This window comes from Microcebus murinus, chromosome 2, assembly GCF_040939455.1.
Source record: "Microcebus murinus isolate Inina chromosome 2, M.murinus_Inina_mat1.0, whole genome shotgun sequence".
NCBI lineage: Eukaryota > Metazoa > Chordata > Mammalia > Primates > Cheirogaleidae > Microcebus > Microcebus murinus.
The window spans coordinates 96,121,059-96,141,952 of record NC_134105.1 but is presented as its reverse complement, the minus strand read 5'-3'; positions in this window follow the sequence as shown (position 1 = coordinate 96,141,952).

Below are 20,894 nucleotides of genomic sequence, written 5' to 3'. Positions count from 1 at the left end.
GGCATAATTCCTGGATTGTGGTACAAGGATGGGAGCCCAGCAATCTTGGTAAGTTGAAAAGACAGAGAAAAGAGTTCAAGGATGTCAAGGAAGCTAGAATTTGGAGGAGAATACTCAAAAAGATGAATCTAACCAGAAAAAATTTCTAGAAGTCTTCATACGGATTCCCCTTGAGTATATGGTTGAATATCAATCTGTGCTTTTTACATAAAGTGAAATGTCACAAGGCCAGATAATAACAACCTCTAGGGAAAGAAAAAGTACCAGAAAACTGTAATACTAAAAGTTCCAGAATTTCCTCAGGGTTGGTAATCATTTGAGTTCTCTCAGCCATTGTGGATAAACCTCTTTTAGTATATGGTACATTCAGTAGAGACTGCAGAAAGGCAATGCCTTAATAAAACTAAATTACTCTTTGAGCAAAGGCCATATTAGGTCTTCCCTAAAAGATCTTAAAATCAAACCTTGAAAGGATCAAATTAACTTTTTACTATCTATTTAATTTCTTCTGTATCTGTAACACATCCTTTTTCATCTAAGTATGGTTTACGTTTCTATGATTTTTCTTAATCTCACCAGAGATTTGTATTTTGTTAATCTTTTTTAAGAATCAACTTTGGTGCTATTTACTTTATTTATGGTTCTTTTATTTTTCTATTCCATCAATTTATGTTGTTTATTACCTCTCTACTATCTTTGGTTTTATTCTGTTATTCCTTCCTAACTTCTTAAGTTGTATGTTAGCACATTACTTTTCAGTCTTTTTTGCTTTCTAATATACGCATTAATATTAAAGCTATTAATTTTCCTCTAAGTACTGCTTTAGCTATGTTCCAAACATTTTTACACGTCGTGTTGTCATTTTCCTTCAGTTCTACTTATTTTCTAGGTTCTGTCATGGTATCTTTGCCAACCTATATGTTACTTAGAAGTTGGGTTTAAAAAAAAAATTGTCATTGTTCTTTAATTTATTTAAATGGTGGTTGGAGTATAAAATCTATATGATACCCATTCTTAGAAATTATTGAGACTTGCTTTAATGGAGCAGTATATGGTCAGTATTTAAAACTATTCTCTCTGTGTTTAGAAAAACAGAAAATCTATTTGGATTTGTATCCAAATCCAACAATACTTAAACTGTTAGTCTAGGGTGGCTGGATAACCAGGTAGGGGCCCGTGATTTTAAATTTTAAATCATTATTAATATTACTTGACACTGCCAAATGTGATCCTTAGCAAGTCAAACAGGCAATGAGGAGGTAAGGGGGTAAAAAGGCAGGCACTCTGACCTGGTAGTCCCTCAAGACAGGATAACGAAAGAGTCAGAAGTTTGTGGTATAGATAGTGACTGGGATAAAGATACAATGAACATTATTGTCCCTTGTACTACTCTGAGGCCTGACCTTCATGCACCATTATAATCAGCGCTTACCTTTTCTTCCTAAAAGAAGATTCTTCTTGTAATTCTACGTGCCAGGATTTCCAGACACTCTCAAGTGCATCTAAATCCTGATGACAGCAATTAATGTATTCCGTCATCACCCATGTCTTACATACAGCTGCTTTTATCTGAAATCTGCTAAGTTCAAGAGTCAAAACACTACCCCCTTCTCACAGGCCTCATCTTTCCTCTCAGCTCTCTTTTTCTTTTGTCTGGAATAACTTTCACTTAATGATTAGTGACTTTATTCAATCCATCAACACTGGTCAGAATTACATCAGTCTCTTGGGCATTCAGCAAAATCTGACCTGATAGAAAACAGTCTACCAAAGGAAATTTACAATGTGAAGAGCAAAAAAGGAGGCAAAAAGAATGGAGCAAATGACAAGGCGAAGGTAGAGCCCGAGGCATAGAAAAAGCTTTGGAAGAAGAAATTTTAGATCAGTTCTAGTTTATACCATAGTATGAAATGGAACTTTTAACATTAAAAGTTACGTGATTCTGAGCTATTTTTCAAAGAAAAAATTGTTTGTTCATGAGAAAAAGGTTATATTCTTAGTTTTCTTATTTTTTATTTGCCCTTAGTTGATGCTAGGAATGTTTTTCTGCTCTTAGCAAAGGATTTATTTATACTGTTTTTTTTTCCTCTTGAGCATATATTTTTTTTAAAAAAATCAGGACTTAAATGATACCTCCTGAGACACAGACTTGAAGCCTGAAGGTAGACAGAAGTCTCAGTTCTTTATGGGAAAAACTAAGAATCTTTTATCACCTGTGGAACTAAGGGCTGGAAAAACAATAAGATGTGATATCTTTCCCAGGTAGGCAATTAGGTTGTTCTCTTGAGATTTCAAGGAGATTGAGGAGAAGGAGAGGTCAGCATTATCAGACTCCATTCAGTTTGCATTTAGCTTTTTAAATAGCCTAGAGCAGGGGTCCTCAAACTTTTTAAACAGGGGGCCAGTTCACTGTCCCTCAGGCTGTTGGAGGGCCGTTGGAGAGTGCGGGCACACTCCACACATGTTCACTGAGGGCCCGGGACCAGTTGCCTCCTAAGCAGGACAGGCAGCCGGGGCAAAAACACCTGGTGGGCTGAACAAATGTCCTCGGCGGGCCGCACATGTGGCCTGCGGGCCATAGTTTGAGGATGCCTGGCCTAGAGTATTGGGAGCCATATAGGATATGGTAAAAGAGAAGCTTGGTTTCCCTTGCCTTGGGGGCGCCAAGTTCACTCAGAATATAGTTAATCTATGTCTTTAACCACTCTTTCTAATGGGTCTGTTACCAAATAGAACTGAATTTGCATTTGTGTTCATCTCTGTTCTTTAGATACAGAAGTGTCTACCATCATGGTCACTAACTTAAGTGGAGATATTATTCCCATTGCTTTCATAATGCCAATGTTCATTCTGGGTACAGGGTAGTATAAAAAGGGGGGCTCACTAATTGCCAATGTATTCAACACAATAAAGTACTGTCAATCAGTAAAAAATAGAGAATGGGAAGCAAGACTGATATGCACTGGTGAGTGCCAAAAATGGTACGTGGCAAGGGGTGCTGGTGTAAGAGCTGAGGCAGCTATGGGAGGGCTCTAGAAGGATGTTAGAGTTTGGGCTTAGAAGAGATTAATAGTTAGGTTTAAGATGACAAGCGTTGAAGGTACCCCTTGTTGACTTCATAAAAATCCACTTCTTAAAATTTGGTCAGTGGGAAGAGTTTACAGAATTTTGTTTCATCCTAGCTTTCTCATTTAGTGGGCTTATGGTGTTAAGCAAAAATTTCTGTGGAATACACTTTTCACATCTGTAAAACAGAGAAAATAAAACCCTCACAGCCTACCTCACAGGATTGTCTTAAGAGTTCAGGAAGAATATGTAAGTGAGGAGGCTTTGAAAACTGAAGATCCTGTAGAAGAGGACCATATTTTTGGATCATGCATGGCTTAGACTTTGTTCCTTTTTCAAAGAAGTATCTTCTAAAGGGAAATGATTGCATCTCTTGAGATACATGGAGTTGGGAATAATTAAAGGACAGTGATGAGACTCAGTGTACGAGGGCTATCCGAAAAGTATCCAGCCATGTAATATGAAAAATAGAGACATTTATTGAAGAAGATGCAAGATATAAGAAGCATTGTACATAGGACAGTGACAACTCAGTCCCTTCAAAGTAGGTACCTTGGGATCTCACACAGTTCTCCCAGCGTCTCTTAACCTAACCCCTACACATCCAACATCTACTTGTTGCAGGCCTTCCAGAACGTGGGTCACTTTCAAAAGATTCTTGACCAGCTTTGAAGCATTGATGCCACACTTTTATTTGTGCTACACTCATTGCATTGTACCTGAAAGCCTTCTGAATCATCTGAATATTTTCCATGAAGGAGTGTTTATGCTTAATGCAAAATTTGATGCAGATTTGTTGCTCTACTCACTCAGCCATTTTGAATGTGATGGCCACGCAGTACACACACTCACTCAGTGGCATCTAGCACCCTACTGACTAGTACAGTGAGGCCATCATTGTTCACTCATGAGCATTACAGTCCACTTTCCTTGGCTGCCAGATTATATTGATATTGCGCAAACCGCTCTCGTTATGTTAACAATAGCTGGATACTTTCTGGACAGCCTTTGTGAAAATCAAACCACTTAAAATTTCCCCACAGGTAACTAAAGTTGTATTTAATTTATTCTCAATCTTTTTTTCTCTTGTGCTTCATTTAGTTTGTTTGTATTACTTGTCTTCAAGTTTGTTGATCTCTTTTTCTTCAGTGTATGTTCTATTGTTAAGTTTATGCAGTATATTTCCATACCAAATATTGTATTTTTTGGATCTAGATCTAACATTTGGTTATTTTTACGTTTTCTTTTCTCTATTAAAATCTATCATTTGTCCCTTCACTACGTTCATGTTTTCCTTTAAGGGACTTAAATACCTTTGAACATATTTTAAAGAGCTATTATAAAAATCCTTATCTACTCATTCCATTATTTCTGGGACTGTTTCTATTTACTAATTTTTCTTCTTGTTAAAGGAAATATTTTCTTGTTTTTTCATAGGTCTAGTCATTTTCATTGCATGCTTGATGTTATAAATGCTACATTGTGTCTAGATTTTGTGTTTTTCCTTAAAAGAGCAATGGCTTTTAGTCTAGCGGTGGTTAGTTTGTGTATTCATTTAATTATTTTGTATAAGATCTCTACTCTTAAAGCTACAAATCATATCTGAGAGTAACTAAAGAAAATATAAGTGAATGGAGAGATTTTTCATGTCTGTGCCTCAGAAGACTCAGGACTATAAAGGTGACAATTCTTCAGTGACTTATTAACAGGATAGATGCAATTTCAATTAATATCCTGACTATTTTAATGTAAATTAGCAAATTAATTCTAAAATTTACATAGAAATATAATGAGCCAAGAATAATCAAAGAACACCTTAAAGAATAAAAACAAAATTGGAAGACCAACACTATGAGATATCAAACCATATTCATTTATAAAGCTGTAATATTTGATACAATTGGCATAAAGTAGGCAAATAAGACAAATAAATACCTGCTCATCAAATGATACCATTAATGAGAGATAAGGGAAGCCATGGGAGATTATATTTGCTATAGGTATTATTAACAAGTGAATTGTATCTGGAATAAAGAACTCCCACAAGTTAATAAAGAGACACACAATCTACTTTTTAAAAATTTAAATGTATAAATGTTCCATAAAAGAAGACATCCCAATGGTCAGTAAATATTCTGATCAGTTATCATGTCTTGAATGCAAGTTAAAACCATAATGAGATATTACTACACAATCACCATAGTGACTAAAATATTCAGATGTGAAAGAAATGAAAATTCCTTTTATTGCTGCCTGGGATGTAAATTGGTACAACTATGTAGGAAAACTGATTCACCTACTAAAGCTGGTACACATATCTAATGACACAAAAATTTCATCCCTAGCTGTATACCCAGCAATATGTCCATATATATACCAGAAGACATGTACAAGAATGTAAAAACGAATATTTGGAAACACATAAATGTGATGTAATCAATTTTATATCATTGCTATCATTACATACAGCAATGAAAATAAACTACTACATGCAACAACACAGACAAAGATCACAAATATCACATTGAGCCAAGGAAAGCAAAGAGGAAAGAATTCATAGTGTCACTTCATTTATATAAAATATTAAACAAAACTAACATCTGGTTGTCCTAGTCCATTTAAGCCTCTATAAGAGAATACCATAGACTGGGTGGCTTACACACAACAGGAATTTATTTTTCATGGCTCTGGAGGCTGGGAAATCCAAGATCAAGTTACCAGCAGAGCCATTATCTAATGAGGGCTTGTCTCCTGCTTCATGGATGGCTGTCTTCTCCCTGTGCCTTCACATGCCACAAGGGACATGGGAGTTATCTAGGGTCTCTGTTATAAGGGTGTTAATCCCATTTACAAGGGTCCCCACCCTCAAGACCTGATTAATCTCCCAAAAGCCCTACCTCCTAATATCACCACACTGGGGATTAGGTTTCCATATATGAATTTGTGGGGGACACAGCATTCCGTCTACAGCAATGGTATTAGAAATCAGGATAGTGGTTACCCTTAGGGGAGGAAGATACTGAAATAGGGATGCAGAACTTTCTGGGCATGTTCACTTTGTGAAAGTTCTTTGATCTATACCCATTTCTCTATGTTTCTATAGGTATGTTACAGTACATTTGTCTGTGAATGTTATAGATCAATAAAAAAGTCAAAAAAAGAAAAATTAAAAGAACTAAAATTAAGACATTAATCAAAAAATGATTGATTTCTACAGTTGTTTGCTAGTAAACCAACATTACTATGAAAATAAGAATTGTAAATGTCAACAACACAATGAGTATTAAATGATTGTGGTTTTGAAAGCGTTTTTTTTTCCCCACAAGTTTTCCTTCATTTAACCTGTTTTTTTTTTTTTTTTAATGTGGAAAAATAGAGACAAATGTTCATTTATTCACCAAATCCTAGATTGGTAAAACATCAAAATTTGCGTTTTATTTCATCTCTGCATATTCTGTAGGGGGCTTCTTCCACTTTACAACTTCAGAATATTTTCTCTAATTTTGGGATACAGATGTAAGTGGAGTTTTTTATGCTGAAAAGATATCTTTATGCTGAAAAGAAGCTCCTCAGAGAGCTGGAATGCAAAAGCAAAGCTCTTTCTCCTCCTCCTTGCCCTGCACCCCACCCCTCCCGCACCCCAACCCACTCCCTCACCACATGTTTCCGAAGGGCCAACTGGAATTTGGTGCTGACTGTAGAGAGAGAATGTGAAGGGAATACAGACAGAGAAAAGAAGTTTTGCCTTTGGGGAATCAAGCGTATGGGTGATTGAGACCTTTGAGTGAGGGTAAACAAATGAATGCTGTCTGTTTGGACTTTCAAGTACCCCTTCATAGGTACATAAGTTCCCATGTGGTCACGAAACGACTTTAAATCTGTGCTCAAAAATAATTTTTTAAGAGGACATAAAGGATGCTTTCTTTTTTTAATTTCAGAAGATTACAGGATCAAAAATAATTTTTAAGTGTATTCAAACTATTTTATTCTGGATGGCATGTGAGTACTCTAGAGAAAGTATAGGAGAGAAGTTCCTACATTAACCAGAAAGTGATACGAAAAGGGCAAACTTTTTTCTTCAAGTGAAAATAAACATAAGAATGAGAGTAAGAGACTATAGTTTCTTACCTTCAGAGAAGAGAGGAAAAGATCAGGCAAATGCTTTCTCCAACTGGGAGTTTCTCCTGGTGGTTGTGAAAGAGGAAAATGGGCAGAGGGAGAATAAGAACACTAAGAAATCCCAGCGCTAAGTATGAAATCAGGACAAGGAGACACCTCTCACTAAGGAGCCAAAAGTTAACTGCTCTTGGATATTACAAGGATTTTTGGTCTTAACTTCACCCAAGCCCATGTAAAGTCCCTAAGTCTTAGGGACACAACTCTTCTTTTTAAAAAAGCTCAGAAAAGTACTGTTTTCGAGTCTGCTGTTTGATGCTTGGAATGACAATTACTTTATCCCTTCTGCCCCTAAAACCAATTGATACTAAATATAGAACAAATGAGAATCAAAGTATCAGTTCTAAAAATGGTAAGTAGTTCCCAGTAACTCCTAAAGGCAAAGTTCCCAATACCAGGTAGCTTCTTGCCACTTCCCCAGTTAGCCCTTGGGACTTACCTTGCCATGAGCTAGGTCTGTAAGTGGACTCTGAGTCTTTTTACGCAGGAGGATTGCAGACCTGCCTTACAGGGCCAGCCAGAAGAAGGATGGAGAATGTAAGAGAGAGTGGCGATTGCCCTCCAGGCGAATGTCTTTTAACAAGTGTTTAGTATGAAGATAGGAAGCAGAAGAAAGCCCACTGCCCTTCTTAATTGTTGGGTTGTCTGGAAAGCAGACACTAAGTTGGAGTTAGAAGTAAGAAGGTTTTGGGGGAGGCAAAACTTGTGAACAAAAAAAGGCAAAGACAGGACTGAGTGGGCAAACTATCGCAGCACAATGTAAACCTGACAAATGCCTCTGCCAGCCCAGTAGATTTGGAACAAAAAATGACCATTACGGTAATGCTGTTCTGGGCAGAAATGGTGAGGCCCTTGTACCAGCAACCTGTTCAATCATTGGTTGGGCACCACCCCCAAAATATCATGACCTCAGCTCAAAAAGTAAAGCAGATGCTAAAAGAGTTAAGAGATAGAAGCTGTCAGCTAAACATACTTATGGGAGCTGATAGCCCTTTATCTTTTCTAAAAAATATCAATTAATTAAAATTCACAAACAAAAATTGTATATATGGTGTACAAAATCATGTTTTGACATATGTATACATCGTGGAATGGCTAAAGTAGACTAAATAACATATGCATTACCTCATATGCTTATTTTTTATGGTGAGAACACTTGCAATCTACTTTCCTAGCAACTTTCAAGTGTACAATAGATTGTTATTAATAATAACTTTAGTCACCATATTATACAATGGATTCCTTGTACTTATTCCTCCTAGATGAAATTTTGTATCCTTTGACTAACATCTCCCTAGTCCCCAGTCTCCATACCCTGTTAACCACCATGCTACTCTCTGTTCAACTATTTTAGATTCTGTATATAACAAATGACTATTGCTTCTGGCTCTTTGGGGAGCCTACAGAATTTGACAAGCATGATCAGGACCTAATACTTGAAACTGTCAAAAATCATTACTTCAGTGCCATCCAGCCATAAAATACTTGGTTGGGTTTTGTTTTGTTTTGTGTTGTTTTGTTTTGTTTTGTTTTGTTTTGTTTTGTTTTGTTTGAGGAATAGTAAGATTCTGAGGTCTCAACATTGGTCTCCATTGCTGGCAGAGTGGAAATTTAGAGGTAGCTGTAAATTGAATTGGCCTTGGTAAGTGGGACTCTATGAAGCTGGGTTCATGCATAGCCTTTATGTCTGCCATCATGGCTACTTCCTTTGTGTGCCCCTTGTGCCAGCACTGGGGTAGCTGCTGACAAAACTGTCTATCATCAGCAGGCCAAATAGTTTTGTCCACTTAGTTGTTTACAGCCTCTTCCACAGTGGATGCTTTCTGGCGTGTGTTAACACAAGATACAATGATCTTCACACTTGTGCTCACTCTCATATGCCCACCCATAAGCCTCTGCCTTGAGCCTCCTTATTTTGATCTTTCATTCTTTCTTCTTTCAGGCCCCTGCCCAACTGATCATGCCATTCACCTGATGATTAGTCCATGTATATTGTAATTTAGGGGCACTTTTGCTCCCATCAAACAGATAACCAGGTGCATCACCTAAAGCTCAGTCTATTCATCAGATTTCCTTGCCGCTGTCTCTCAAACATCCCCAAGTGAAGCTGCAGGGGGGCTGACATTCATTTTTGGCTTTCATCCACATAGCAAGCTATCCATCTGTCAACCAACCTCAAGTGTTTTCCTCCTCCTTCAGCCATAGATGGGAGCTGAGAGGGGCACTGGTGCACTCATGGCATGTGAAACTCTTGTTCCTCCCTCTCTCTTCTCCTGTCAGCCAACGTTGGAAAAACATTTCCCCTTCTCTCTATACTACTGACAATGGCAAAAGTTAATATTCCAACATCTAAGGCTTACTTTTGAGCTCTGTAGGTAACTTTTGGAGTTTAGAACCTTAGAACCGCTTTGTCCACAAATCCTGCTTCTCAAGATTATCCATTCTCCATGGACTCAACAAAAGTAAGGTTTGAGACTGGGAGTTGAAGGAGGGCCTGATTCTACTAGCTTTCCTGCTTTAAAAATCTTCTTCTAGCTGGAAAAGGAACTAACCATGTGCAATAAAATGGAAAAGATAAAAATTACATTAATAATAAATATATCATCCTCCACTTTACCAGGTATTTTCCATTTTCCTCCTCTGATCTACTCTTCATCCTTCTCCATCCTGCTTTATGCCCCAGAAGAGTAACTTTGTATACTGCCTAGGGCTTTCTTGCCTTTTGCCTTCAGGTTGGGGACAGTCAATGGGGGGCACAAGGTAAGACATCTGGGGTGGGAGGTGAACACAGTCAGGGTTTTTATTCTGCCCAGCAGCTCTGTTACACAATCACAGCCCATTCCAGAGACTTCTCCCTCTCTGCACCTTTAGACCTAGGGTTGGTAATAGCTCACCTCTCACTAACTCTCCTGTGATGCACCATCTCTTTTTTGTTTCTCTTAACTTTTTGTTAATAATTTCTTAATTCAACTCTCCTTAATTTCCCCGGTGTGACATTGACTTCTCTCAGGATCATTATTGATAAACCCATTATTTCTGTATGATTTGATATCTGTATGATTTCTTTCTCCAATTAGATTAGAACTCCTTAAAGGCAGGAATTCTAATTCTCAAAATTCTCTTTTATCACCTGCTTTCATCATGAAGATGCACTAAATGCTTTCTGAAAGTCTTCATTTAGTCATTTAGCTGCTATGTACTAGACACTAGTTTAGGCATAATAGATAAAGTAATGAATAAGACAGAATATTCCTTGTCCTTAAGGAGTCTATACTCACCTAACTCTAACAATTTTCCCATCGTAGTTGCGATTTAATGAACAAAGTAAATAACTAGTTATTCACTGTCCTGGTCACACCCCTTCTAAACAAATCTACTCTATCCATATCCCTCCATTGTGGCTATGAAATTTGAGGGTGGAGAAGCTCGGATTAAGCAGTGGAAGCTTGTTATAGAGCAGAGTATAGAAAGAAATAGGTAGAAAGAAGTATGGATGCCATGATTAACTGAGACACCATTGTGCCTTAGTTTTGATTAGAGTTCCCATGAATCCCTACTCTACTGTGATTCCTAGTCTTAACTTTTTGAGAGTTCCCTGTTGACATTTTCTAGAAAAACGTCCTTTGCATGGAGCAGTTTGAGCAGCTCCTAGTTCTTGACAACCAAATGAGTCTGGGGGAGCATCGGCCTTTCACCCCATGGGCTTTGAGTTTGGTGATGCTGCTGCCAATGGCAGCACTAAGCACCTGGGGGTGGTGGGGGCAAGCTGAACCCTTAGGGAAGCAGCTTTACTTTACTTGCTGTGCCCAGTGAAGACTTGCCTTGGCCTTCAGAGGAAGCCATTGCTTTTAGTATCTGTCACTGCACTGCTTCTCAAGCTAGGCTTTTAGGCAATTCCACTTCATGAATCATAGCCTTACAGCTTGTTTTTCTATCCCTGACCCTCACACGCCACACCCTCTCTAATCAGTAAGTTTTTTGGTTTTTTTTCTGGATGATAAAAAACTGCCAGATGGATCCCTTGCTTTACTTGATCCCTGGATCGTTTGCACACCTGCTGCTCCTGCTGGTACTTGCCACTAGGATTCCACTAAGAGGATTGCCAAAGAAATTTGTCATAGCATGGCTCATTATTTCACAAACTAAAGGCAGGTCCATGGCCTTAAACTCAGCTATAGAAATTGCCTGTTATGAGTCCTGTTGAGCTAGAAAGTGTTTGTGGAATATGTCCCTACATATGATTAAAAAAAAAATCTGTAGTGACCTACTAGTAGCATTTTCCCCATAATTCTTCAGTCTCATAGCTGAGAACTCATTTTGCAGTCTCATCCAGGCTTCATTCTCTGGGAACAACCTTACCAAAGGCAGGAAGAGATAAGTGAGATCAAGAAATTCAGTCCTAAGTAAACCTTGTGTTTTTGCTACGGACTTCCAGTAGCCAGCAACTAGATTCCTGCTTTTCTCTGAGACCCGATACCTACCATATGCTCCAGATCCAGGGGCAGGTGGGTAAGTGCAGGAGTCATCTCTGGCTTTGCCACCATGTGCCTTGGAGATATTCAAAGGGCCCCCTATACTCAATCCCTCTATGTTTTTTTAGAGTGCTTTTGCACTCATTGTCTCACTTGACTCTCACAATGGCCTGATTGGACACAGCATGCTTTATTCCACATTATTACTGTGGAATAAGGTTCTTGTAACTCTAGAACAGTGATTTTTATTTTTAAGCAACATTTATTTTCTTTCTTGACATAAACCTTTTCAGAAATATATAAAAATAGAGATTAATATAAAGAAGATCTAAATCACTTGTAATCTCATTATCCTGTGATAACCATTGCTAATATTTAGGAATTTTTAATCTATGTATATAATTTTTTACATTGTTAAAAACTTTGTGACCTGAAATTGTATATCCAACAAATTTTGAATTTATTTTTTAAATTGTAACGTGTTGATTTTGATCCTCATATGAAACTGGTCCCAAGAGTAAATATTATACATCAAATCCTTTTAAAGTGATAAAACAGGAAACGAATCCTTTAGGTATAAAGGAAGCTGTTCTAGACCTTCATAGGAAAACATTCCTTGGGCCTGGCATGATACAGACCAAAGGGAATGGTTTGTACACAGGCACCTGGAAAACAAAATACTGTGATGGCCATCCAGATTTTCTTTTTTCAGGAAATGTCTTTCTTAAACTATGTAAAATCCACAGTAGTCAATGTGGGGAAAGGTCTGTAGCATGACTGAAATGGCACTCTGAGACAGTGTATAGTATAATGTAACAATTGAATAAAGCAAAGCATTCCTCCTGCAGGAAGATGCTCATGATAGAGAAAAGTGTACCCAAGAACAGCAGAGTTCTGTTCAGTCAACCTTACCTATGTACAATGCCAACCTAAAAGGTAGGTGAGAGAAGTAGCCACTTTTGTGGTTTTTTTTTTTTTTTTTTTTTTTTTTTTTGAGACAGAGTCTCGCTTTGTTGCCCAGGCTAGAGTGAGTGCCATGGCGTCAGCCTAGCTCACAGCAACCTCAAACTCCTGGGCTCAAGCGATCCTCCTGCCTCAGCCTCCCCATGTAGCTGGGACTACAGGCATGCGCCACCATGCCCGGCTAATTTTTTCTATATATATTAGTTGGCCAATTAATTTCTTTGTATTTATAATAGAGACGGGGTCTCGCTCTTGCTCAGGCTGGTTACGAACTCCTGACCTCGAGCAATCCGCCCGCTTCAGCCTCCCAGAGAGCTAGGATTACAGGCGTGAGCCACCACGCCCGGCTTGTGGTTTAATTAGAAAGTTCTCGAACCTGTTGCCCTGCCCCCCACAGCCCCATCCAAAGACTAAAAGATCTTCACGCCCTTTGCCCCAGAACTCTCAGTTAGTCACTTTTTGGGGATTGAGTTATTAAAGAACTTTATTATAATGCAAATTTGTCATTTAACTAAGCCATTGCTTACTTTGAGCTACCAGCTTGGATTAATGCCTAATGCATAATGAAGACCTAACTCATCATGGGCAGATCTCTTAGCTCTAAGAGCAGGATCTGGGTACACAGAAATGGAAGGCAGGATGGAAAGAAACAGAATGTGGACACCACAGAGAAGCTCTGCCCAGAGGCCTGAGCCTAAGAAGGAGCCTGGGAGGCCAAGACAGCATGTGAATATAAGGTACCCAGAAGTGCTGGAAGGGGAGAAGTAGCACCAAGAGGGAGGAGGAGTAGCAAGGGCAGCCTTTGCCATTGTAAATTCTGAGGAATAAAGATATGGTACACACACCTGCAAAGAACCAGACTGCTTCATGCTTAGAAAAACTAATTTAACAAATGTATATTCTCAACATCATAGCAATTTCATCTGTGGGCAAAACAGAAAGCTTTGGGAGCGGCAGTGAGGTTCAGCCATGGCGCAGGACCCAGACCACTGGGTGGGGACTCTTCCTGGTGGGAGAAAGAGCCACATTCCCCCCGTTATTTGCGACAGCCTCAGGACCCACAGGCTGCCTGCAATGTGCAGACTGCATAATTCAGCATGGAGTTTGCCAACAATTTTTGGCCTCGGATTTTTAACTGGTTTTCATTTAGCAACAATTTCAAACTTTTCCAGGACAGTTCATGTTTTCATGAAGAAAAATTAGGCGACCTTTAGTCAAGTTGGCAAACGAGAGGGCGGGTGACAACGGCCCAGAGAGTAATTGCAGAGCTTACTGTCCCCATTAAAAGTTCCATAGCAGCCATTGGCAGTCCATTCTCATGTGGTTTGAGAGAGAAGAATGTTCTGTCCTTAAGAAATGACAGTCGTTCGTACTCATCAAGTTAGGAAGCTACGCACGTATTTGTGAGGTTAGATGCAAGGGCTCCAATGGTGACAAAGGGAGCAGCATTACTCAGTAAATGAGTTGAAGCCAAACGTTGGATTTTAACCCCCAGACCTGTGCCACACAGCTTCTACCACAGTCTCTCACGCGGTACACAAATACCAGGTAGAACGGGCCACACAGTCAAGTACCCGAAAAACCATAAATTGAATCACCGTATCTCATTAGATTGCCTGACAAAACCATAAATTTCTCCCGACAGATAGCGCTGCCCAAGGCTCTTGTCCAACCCACCTCTAAGCAGAAAATTCTTATGAATCTTTTGAAAAGATGGTCTTTCAGCTACACAGAGGGATTTATTCCTTGCTTCAGCAGAAGTTTCCTTTTAAACAACAGAACTTGCTCAGGTTGGAAACATGGCCCCTTTACACCTTTAATGGAACTTCCAGCCTGAGCCAATGATCGTAACAGGTGGGCCTAATACGGAGCCTGAAGAAAATGTTCGACCATCTTTCAGCTTTGATTCCTTGGTACGTGAACTAGGACACGGTGCTCTGGCTTTTCAATTTTATTCTCCAGATGCACAAAGGATAAACAGACTGGTTTCCAGCTCAAGTGACAACATGGGAGCCACCATCAAGTACGGCACAGCTTTTGTCCCGTTACACACGTCTGCTCGAAATGGACTTTTTGGCACTTGGCATCTTGTTGCTGTCTGCATTCAATATGTGCAGTTCTGATTCAGAACCCTTTGCCCTATACCTTGCCCCATTCACTTAGCAGTTTCACTTTAAACACAAAGCAGAGACTTTTAAATTTCTTTTACAGCTCTATGTTTATAACCTTCTACTATTCTCAACTGCTTTAAATAGACGTATGAAGTTTTTCTATCAGATGTGATACAGCAAGTATTATTAAAGACTGTGCAGCTATCAAGCCCTGCATTCTTAGCAGATAGCACAGACATGAACCATGTGTTGAATATTCCGAAAATCATTTCAATGAATGCATGGTGAAGATGATATAATAATAAGGTCATTGAATTAAAGTTAGAGTATGTAAAAGGCTATTCTACTGAGGTTGTTATTATTGCCAGAAACCAAAAATTTCTGATTCCCCCTTCTAGCACATAGAGAAATTGACTAGCAAAATTTGTGTAGAATAATGTCACTTCTAGGCAGGGATTTTAAGAGCTGTGGTGCAATATGCCTCATCTCCCTTACCTTTTCACGTAGGTTAAAAGCAATGCTCTAGAAAGAGGTTGCTCCACTATTCTTGTCCTGAAATGAGGATGATGCAAAAAGCCCTATCTGATACATGACAGGTGTGTTGTAAGAAAGAGAAATAAATTTTTGTTGTTTTAAATCATTGGGATTTTATATTTCTTACTGTAGCATAATCTAGCCTGTCCTGACTAATAGAGCTGCTTAAGTTCATTTTGCAGGTGTGAATGTAGAATAGGTAGGAGAAGGAGGCAGAGCTCCTGCATTTGGGTTTGGGTTGGAATCTTAAGACAGTGTACTTTTGACCAGGAACACATGGTGGTCTGCCCACCCCCCCTTTAGCTCAGCAGCCTACTCAGAGAATCACTTAAGCCAAGCTGGCTGTGACCATGGCAGAGGAGGAGGATGATTTAGCAGGACTTATTGTTTCCTGGTGTCATTGTTTTGGTCCGATATCAAGTAGCTACATGTGTGGGAGAAAAAGAAAGGACAATATGTTGGATTGTACTAAATGCTGGATCACACTAAATATATTTTATTATGAGAGAAGCACTATCATCAAAAGCACTGAGCATTATGTAAAAGACAAAAGGATTTTAATTGTTTTGCGGAAAATGGTTAATGCTAATTTTAAAGGTCCATACATCATAGAAAATCATAAAGAGGAACGGAGAAATTGCTCAAAACCCACTACCCTGAAATAGCCTTGCTTGCATTTCTGTGAGCAGCCCACCAGGCATGTCTCTATGTATATATACAAATGTGCACACAAGTTTTACATAAATGGGAATCAGCTATTAAAGTGGCATCCATTCAACTGATTCTAATATGTATAGTTCTAAGAACTAGGATGCAGGTATGAACGTGGTTGGCAATCCCCATCCTACTGAAGGTTACTTTAGTAAGTTTAGAGATAGATGTTCAATAAGAATTTTCAAGAGAAGTTAGTGTTATAACACGGGAAGTCCAGGGTGCTATGCATATTGCAAGGAATTTTATCTAATCTATTGAATCAGGGACAAATTCCTAAGGAAGTGAGTCTTTTATAAAATTATTTTTACTCTCCAGAATTTCAAACTAATTCTACATTATGGCTTTGAGTGGCTACATAATATTTTATTGTATGAAATTATGTATTATGATTTCCTTACAAGTCCTTATTAGTAGACATTCAGTTTATCTCCTTTTTTATCTCTTATATACAATGCTGAATGGAAATTTATTTATGTATTTCTCCCTTACATTTCTTTAGCATAAAGACAAAAAAATGAAATTATTGGATCATAAGTTATACAGATTTTATATTTATGCTATATGTGAACACATGTACATATTACATATATGTACTATATAAATTACTAAATATGTTATATTTGTGTGTACATAGGTATATATACATTATATACATTAAGTATAGATATTGCTATAGAAATGCCTATAGAAATGTCTCAATTTATATTCTCACTTTCAATGATCAAGAGTGACAATTTCCCAAATCCTAGAAAACTCAGAAAATGTAAATCATTAAATCATTTTGTAAATTTTGCCAACATTATATGTGGGAAAACTTTCACTTTGCATGCATTTCCCTGGTCATTGTAAGTGTGAACATTGGATGTAGTGAGCAAGGTAAGGTGCCCTAGATGCCCTAATTAGACACCTGTAAGCCAGAAGGTAGGGGATAACCTCATGAAAATTCAAGAGCTTTCCTCATTGGTGAAGTTTTTAAGGGAGCAATGTATGGTGCATGCTGAGACATCCTCTGTAAAGTACAGATTATCGCATCTTGCACCCTCCCCCACTAAAAAAGAGGCACAGTGTTTGATGGTCCTCTTTCAACATTGAAGGTAGCATATATCACAGTCGGAAATAACGTTTTAGCCCATTTATCAGATGACTCATAAGTCTGTTAGTTTTGAGTAGAGGCCAGAACAAGAAGGGAATCCATAGCAGGTCGCCTACAGCTTGGGCCATATGACCCAGCAAAGCCAATAATATTAGAGGTATTGAAGGTGGTTAGGTACTGGACAAGGATGCTGTGTGGAGCCTCCAGCAATTCATACTAAGAGATATTCAAGACGATCTTTTGGCATTCTAAAACAAAACCATATTACCCACATTCTGCAACAGATAATTTTCAGTCATTTGATGAACAGCTACAAGGTCTAGCAGACTGAGAGCCTAACCATGGGATATCAGGTAACTAAGTGACCAGAACATTTTGCCCTCACCTAGGTATCTTCAGATCCACCAAGTTACATGGTCAAGAGAGAGGAGAGCAGCAGCAATGTCTTGTATGATGGAAATGGTACAGCCAGGATTGGGGCTGAGAGGGTCAACAAGGTGCAAATAAATTGCATGAACAAATGATTCAAGACTCCACAGACTCTCCTTCCTCAACTGTGGCCTTACGGTAGTGTGGAGGCAGGTCTCTACAATCAGCCAATGAAAAAAAGGAGGAAAAACCTTAGGCCTGGCTGACAAGCAAATTGGAATTATACCAAAAATGAACTGCATGCACATGATAGCTGCAGTCAGGGGCATGGAGGGCTCTCAAAAATAGTGATGAAGAAAAATTTCCCCGTGAGCAAAACTGCAAGCTTTGTATTTGCATGAAATTTGTATTCGTATGAAAGGAGAAGTGGCCTGATGTATAGTTATTCATAGATTCCTGATCTGTAACAAGGAGCTTCAGTGGTTGGTCCAAAGTCTGGAAGGAGCAAGATTGAAAATTAGTTGGCAAAGAATTTAGGAGAGAGGCATGTGGTTGATGTGATTGGGCTTATGGGAGAGAGCATGAACAACAGTACTGGAAGGCCATTGTTTCCTGGGATGTTAGCCAGAAGTTTTGGAGGTTTGGAGAGGAAGAGGGCAAAGGGACAACTGTCTACTCTCAGCAACCTCTCTCACCAATGAGGCTTTTGGCACTGACCTGAATTTCCTTGTTGACTCAGGATTGACTGATTCAGAGGGCATGGGGCAGGCTTCCTCTCAAAGCAGTGCTGGGGAGAGGCAAGAGTAGAATAGACCTATTTCTCCAGTGCTCTCTTTTGACCCTTCATTCAGCTCCCAGAGCAATCTCCCCAAGAATGTCTATCGGTTTTTAAGTTGGTTCCTAATACCCATCTTCATTTTGCTTTCTGTAATTTCTATAGGGTTGATTTAGGGGCAAAAAGCAGAGCCTTTTCTAATTTCCTATCTTCCTGAATCACTGTTTTCAGCCTCTTCAATAATGGGATTGGGGTGAAAGAAAGTGCATAGGAAAAAAAATGTTACAGCATGTTCAGAAAACAAAGGAAGCTGGGAGGACTATAGGGGAAAAGGATGCTGAAAGAAGAGAGAAAATATATATAGTTCCTGGACTTCTCATATATTTGTGGTTCAAGTTCAAGTCATTGCCTGACTTCATTGGAACAAATTAGGTCCAGTTTCCCAAACTCAGTCTCTGTGGTCGTATGGATGACAAGTAATCACTGGATCATTTCTTCCATGACCTCTGGGACCTTAATCTTGAAATCTTAGGCTAGATGCAAAAATGTGTGAAACAGTGGAGGAGGAGAGATTCCCTGCAGGATCTCAAGGTCTGAGATTTCCCAGAAGGTACAGAATGCACTCTTTTTATTATTCCCATGACTTAAAGCTGATATTTTCAGGTATTTTTGACAAGTAGAGCCCTGATTGTTGTCATAAAATTAGATATTTCAAATATTTTGTTTTTCTTTTTATTCTCCCGCATATACAGTCATGGGAGGCTCACACCAGGCAAGTGTTTTGATTTCATTGTCAATGTGTAGGATTTCATTGTTGTCATTACTGTGTTTATCACATTCCTCCTGGATATGGGTCATTAGCATTCCACCAAAAAAATATAAATTCTGAAATGCAAGGTAATTCAATGGGCTAGATATCCTAGAACCCCCTATTCCCACCCCAGCACACATGGGAGGCCTCTCCCATCTGGCCAGACCTAGCAGCTGAAATTCACCCCTGGAGCTTCCCACTCCTGTCAATCACAGCATCCTGCTGTGAACGCCGTGCAGCTATTCCTCCCACACAGACTCTCATGCCGCCAGAGCAAGTAACCACATGGGCTCTGGTCCACACTGCTAAAGCCCATGACATTCCAGGAGATAGCAATGAATCAATGCACGTCACCACTACAGCATCTCTGCTCTGCCTAGAGTCCTTCATCCCAGAGGGTCCCCAAATATTTTGCAAGCTGATACCTTGTCCAAGCTGTGCACAAGCCTCTCACTTCATCCACCACTGGAATCCATGCACCTCGGCGGTGGAATGCAGCAGCTGTTCTGCAGCCGCACCACAATCCCATGGACCTCAGTTTGGGACAGGAAGCCAGGAGGAATACCATATCCAATTGAAAGGACAGGAGGGAATTTCAGGAGGTAAAATTCACTGAGCCAAACTTGGAAGCTGGCCAGGACACCTGGTTAACACCCTTCCTTTCCCCAGAAACCATGGGACCTTGTGACCACCAGCAGCCAGGCTCTAAGCTCCACTGGCTCCCAGGAACCCAGCAATGTCCTCCTCAGATGAACTCTAAACTTGAAATAGCATGAAGGGATAACAGTAAAACATTATAGAAATCAAGGGCATCTCACCTCACACCTGCTAAGCTTAGCCAATGTCACCTTAGAAGGAACAGAAACATCACTGAGGTAACAGTGAAGGTGTGAAAAATGGCCCAGACAACTATTTTTACTTCACTGGTGACTTTAGAGGGACATCCAAATCTAAGAAAGCATCTGATGTTAAAAAAAAAGAGTAAACATTCTCAAAGTAACAATTTGAATTTTGCTTGTGATTCAATGACACAAACAAGAAAATATTTCAGAAATGGAATATTTTAAACTTTGTAAAGTGCTTTCTTCCCAGGGTATTCTGCAGACTCTTTGTCTCCCCACCCTCCATGATATGTTTTTCCCAAAGCTCTGCCCTCTACCATCTCCCACTCTCACTCCATCCACAGACATCCCTGGTAAGGGCATCCACCCTCTTTCAACTACCAAAAATCCTGGCTGTTATTTCCCAAGTTTAAGTCTATAGGCCAGATCTTTCCCCATGTCTAGAATCACTTATTCAGCTGCTACTGTACTTCTCTATCTGGATGTCCTCCAGACCCTCACACTTAGCAGCCCTCACACTTGCAGATCATATCTTCTTTTTCTGAAAATTTCCTTTCCTCTCTTGTGGCTCTAGAATTCAGGTAGCCACCCAAACCAGAAACTGAGGAATCATTTTAGATCTCTCGTCTCCTTTACCTCCCATAGCTAATCTATCCAATGGGATGCTTATTCTCCTTTTAACTTTCTCTTTTCCATTCCCTCTTTTTCCACCCTGGAGTTCAGGTCCTTGTCGTTTCTCTCTCACTTACCACTCTCACCTGAGCCTTGTCCCATTCTACGTCATCCTTGGCAAGACCACAGAATATACAAAATAAAACTCTGATGGCTTGACCAAAAATCTTTAGTCACACCCCAATGCCTAAAGGACTACTTCTAAACACCCAACACCTGAAAGAGCACATTAGAACTCCTTCCTTCATATAGTGCTCTTTTCCTGCCGGCTAGCGCCTGGCTGACTCCCTGCTTAG